This window comes from Cajanus cajan, chromosome 9, assembly GCF_000230855.2.
Source record: "Cajanus cajan strain Asha chromosome 9, NIPB_CcT2T_4, whole genome shotgun sequence".
NCBI classification, from domain to species: Eukaryota; Viridiplantae; Streptophyta; class Magnoliopsida; order Fabales; family Fabaceae; genus Cajanus; species Cajanus cajan.
In genome coordinates this window covers 38,778,731-38,783,673 of record NC_138525.1, presented here as the reverse complement: position 1 = coordinate 38,783,673, position 4,943 = coordinate 38,778,731, and the positions used below count along the sequence as shown (strand labels likewise).

At 39.2% G+C, this 4,943-nt stretch overlaps 1 non-coding gene across 1 annotated transcript; it reads left to right on the top strand.

Annotated features, from left to right (window-relative positions):
* Positions 1–702: 702 nt before the first annotated feature.
* On the top strand, positions 703–809 carry LOC145952218 (small nucleolar RNA R71). The gene has a single exon (XR_014429897.1). It is a non-coding gene; the product is annotated as a small nucleolar RNA R71 (small nucleolar RNA).
* Positions 810–4,943: the final 4,134 nt, after the last annotated feature.

Below are 4,943 nucleotides of genomic sequence, written 5' to 3'. Positions count from 1 at the left end.
ACCTTGACAGCAAGGTTTTGAATAGAATTTGCCATTGAATCATTGGTCTGTTTTTGATTAGTGACAAAATTCTCCATAAGGTTTTCTAATCTTGAAACACTTTGTTGAATTGAGGGTGTCTGTACTGGATTTCCTTCCCCATTAATGAAGTGATTGGACGGACGGAAATTAGGTTGCTGATTGCTAGTTCCTTGAACTGGGTTATTCTTCCAAGAAAAGTTAGGATGATTCTTCCAACCAGGGTTGTATGTGTTGGAATATGGATTACTCTTCTCTCTTCGAAGAGTGTCATAGAAATTATGAGAAGCTGCCACCTGTTCAGTAGTATCTTCTTTTTCTCCAGTAAAAATTGAGGTACAATCTACTGCAGTGTGCCCTTGTTCCCTACAAAGGTCACATACTTGATTTGTAGCCACTGAATTAACCTTAGCTTTTTCCATCTTGTCTAATCTTTGATTAAGAGTATCAAATTTTGCTAAGAGTAACTCAATATTGTTCACTTCATATCGCCCCAGAGTTCCTTTCCTTGCTGTGACTTCTCTTTCACTGTATTGGCTGTGATTTGAGGCTACATTTTCCAAAATAATCATGCAGTCATTAATAGGTTTCCCCATGAAAGATCCTCCAGCTGCTGAGTCTAATATCATGGTGCTTTGTTGGTCCAATCCTTCAAAGAAAAATTGGATGGTAAGCCAACGGTTGAAGCCATGTTGTGGGCATGCTTGAAGATATCCTTTGAACCGCTCCCATGCTTCATAAATAGTCTCTCCAGTGCCTTGTTGGAAATTAGTGATTTTCTTCCTCAATTCTTTAGTTTTAGAAGGAGGAAAGAATTTCTCTAGAAAAGCTCTTTCACATAATTCCCAAGTTGCTATCTTTTCTCTAGGCACTGTTCTTAGCCACACCTTTGCCTTATCTCTCAAGGTGAGTGAGAATAAGCGGAGTCGCATTCCATCAGAAACTTCATCATCAAATTGCTGGGTCTCACAGATTTCCAAGAACCCCTCTAAGTGGTCATTAGGATCTTCTGATGGTAGTCCTCCAAAGGTGTTCTGTTTGAGCATATTCACCAGAGAAGCTGGTACAGTAGCTCCAGTTTGCATCTCCCCTCCAGGTATCCCACGAGCTACGGGTGCAGAGTAATCCCGAAGCGGTAAATTATCTCGTTGTGCAGCCATGTCAAATTCTCTATAAAGGTTTCTTTTCCTTCTCAGGAGAGTTCTTTCAATCTCAGGATCAAGTGGTGTTGGTTTCCCAAGACGTAGAGATCTCTTTTGCATTAACCCTAAGGCACTGCAAAAAAAAAAAAAAAAAGAAAGTGACCCGTGAAATCTGAATTGGAGAAGTAAACACTAAAAAAAAAAAATTATTTATTTATTTAATTTTTATTATTATTATTTTTTTTTTTAAAATTCGAATTAAAATAATTGTAATTTAAATCAAGAGACGTAGTCCCCGGCAACGGCGCCAAAAACTTGATGTATGGAAAACCGCAAGTGTACGGTTGTCGTCAAGTAATAAATATCGAATCACAGGGACTACGTGTTTGACCTAAAATTACTAGTATTTTAATTTGAATTTTAAAACAGATTGAATTTTTGTTTTGAGATGATAAGATCAGATTTGATGGTAAAAGAGATAGTAATGCAATTAATGAATAAGATAAAACTTTAAGATAAGATAAGGAGATTTCCGGGAATCTAGGGTTCGCACAAAGAGTTCCAACAATATTGAATTATTATTTTCATTAATTAATTCTATTCCATCTTGAAGGTAGTCTTAACCTAATTTAATCCTTGCACCTTCTCAGGCTACGAGGACGTGTTTAATTAAAATTAATCTCTACTCTCGTGGTAATTACGTTCAATTAAACCCATTAAGATCTTTGTTAATCTATTGCTCCTCGAAAGCTTAAATCAACTCTCGTGATTTAACACTCAAGTCTGTTCCTTTAGGTTCCGATAATTAGGTTCTCCTCTCAGTTCATCCCTAATTATCTATGATTATGAAAATTAAGATTAATTGTTTATCATAATTATAATCAAGTTCTCCTCTCAGTTCATCCTTAATTAATGTTATTATGAAAACAATAATATTAAAGTTCATATATAAAATATAAAAGAACAGATCAAGAATTGGAATAAAATTAAGAAACTGAATAATGCATTAATAAAGAGGTTCTCAGAGGCTAAGCCCTGATCCCAGAAAAAGGGAAACTACTCACAGGAGTTCATAGTAGTTCTCCAAGAAAAGAAGAATAAAAGAAAAGCAAACCTTAGAGTCGATGGCACAGGCGCCCAACCTTCTCCAAGTGTCAAAAACTAAAAAAAAACTGTCTCCGAAAACAAAAATTCCCGTTCTAGGCTAACCTCATCTAATTTATAACCTAAAAGGGTAAAAAGGTAAAACTACCAATATAAAAATTACAAAGATAAAATAAAAATAAAACATAAAACTTAAAAAGCTGGGACGCGAAGTGAATCACGGCCGTGACTGAGAATCACGACCGTGATCTTCTCTGGAGCACATCTATGAAGGGTCAGTGGCGTTCACGGGTGTGATTGGGAGTCACGGCCGTGATTTTCTCTGGTGAATCACGGGCGTGATTTAGAATCACGGGCGTGATTTAGAATCACGGGCGTGATTTAGAATCACGGGCGTGATTTAGAATCACGGCCGTGATTTAGAATCACGGGCGTGATTTAGAATCACGGCCGTGATTTTCCCTATAGCTCAGCATTTCCTCTTTAATTCTTAAATCTTGATCCTGCTCAGAGAAAACACAACACATACCAAGAAAAGCATAAAATAGGAAAATGATATAAAAATTTATTAAAAACATGAAAGATATGCATGATTATGCTATGAATTCTTGTGAATTAAAGTGCTAAAATACGAGTAAAATACACAACATCATTTGCCCTCTCCAGGGATGCATACCTCCGTGCTTCTGGTCACTTTGGTAGCGTGAGTTTGCCCTCTCCAGGGATTTGTGATGATTTTGTCTCCACAGTCCACGATGCTGCTTCGACGGTTGTTTTTGATTTTGGTGCCGCTAAGGGCTGGATAGCGCAGGGATCCGTCTAGGGGATGTGCAGTTACTCATAGGTTCTTGTGTCCCAACTTTCCATTGCGTAGTTGGTGCCCACTGGGGAAATTCTGATTCCTTGGGGATGCAGACACAAAGATGCTCTTTCTGAGGTGAGCGATGCCTTATGGTTGGCTGACGTCCTTTCGACGTTGGTGGAGTATCCCGGTTATCCTTATTCGGGTGACTTTTTTTGATTTTCTGATTTTTGTTGCCTCTGCGTAGGCTGTTATCCGCTGGGGGATTCTGTCATATTGATCTTGATTGGCCTCTTCTGTTAGGCAGATTATCTTGACGTTCGGTGTTTTGGTTGAATACCGAATTTCGCTTGGGGAATGGGTATCGATCTTTTTGGATTTTCCTTTTTTGGAGGAGTGCCTCTGAGTAGGCGAATGGGGATTGAGGATCTTATGTATCCCAGAGTATTATTTAGAAAGCCTCTTCAAGCTTAGCTTCACTCGTCGCTCGAGTTGGAAAGCTATCTTCCACTGAGGAAGTCTGAGTCCTTTGACTCGAATACTTTGTTTTGATGATCATGCTTCCATTGGGGAATCTTGCTGATCTTGCTCTGATAGCTTTCACTGGGAATTCGGCCCAAGAGTGCAAGCTGAGATGTCTCTGGGGAGTATTATTTCGGCAAGCCTCTCCAGGCTCAGTTATTCTGTATGATTTGTTGGATTTTCTGAATTTTTTCCTTTTTTGTCGATTTTTTGGCTTTTTCTGTTGGCTGCTGTCATACACAAGAAATTTTTCCTATTTTTTCTATTTTATGCGACTGCCTCATGATAAGGTCTTTGAATGTGCAACTAATGTGTGTGTGATGCACAAAATGCAAGTTTAATCATTTTGTTGATGTTTTTAGAAAAATGAATGGCTCTCCCTATCCTCCTCTTCTTGGAGGAATTTCTGTCGTCGATGTGAGGGAGGATTTCTGTGAGCCTCTTACGCAAGAGATTACGGATTTTATAGGAACCCCTCCAACTTTCTTTATTGACCGATTATTAAAGGAATTTCGTACAATTTTTAAGAAACACCAATTTAGAGGCATAATCACATGGTCAAGAGAAGAGAAATGAATAGATATTTTATTGATATTCACAAATTTTTTTACAAAAAGATATACAAAAGGAATTTCTGAAGAATGGCTGGCCAGGGTAGGCTATATTCATTAGGCTTAACAATTATATCTGTAATTGTTGCTCTTACGTTCCCCTAATTGCTTCGGGTGAGATGCCCGAGTCAGGAGTGTAGATACTGCAAGACGCTTGCTTCTAGAAGATAATCACTTGAACCGCCTTTCGGTTTTCGATTCGAGTGATCGTTGCTTGCTTTGTTTTTGTGTCTTATTCTTTTGCCCCTAATTTTTTCCTAGGACGTATCCTAGCGGGGATAAATTCGCCTTTATTTTTCCTAGTACCCTTGTACTGGCGGGCCTTTTATTTTGCCCTAACTTTTGCCTAGGACGCCTTTTTCGGGTTTTCATCCTAGCGGGCCTATGCAAGCAACGTCGTCAAGCATAGTACTTCTTTACCACGTCAGCGTTGACTGGGTATCGAAGTTCTTCTCCATCCATGTCCGTGAGGATCAATGCTCCTCCTGAGAAGGCTCGCTTCACCACGTATGGTCCTTCGTAATTCGGGGCCCACTTTCCGATTTTGTCCTTTTGAGCTGGTAGCAACTTCTTCATTACCAGCTCTCCCTCGTGGTAGACTCGAGGGTGGACTTTCTTGTCAAAAGCCTTTTTGATCTTCCTCTGATAGGCTTGACCATGGCATATGGCGTTCAGTCGTTTCTCTTCGATAAGATTCAACTGGTCGTATCGGCTTTGAACCCATTCTGCCTCGGAAAGTTTTGC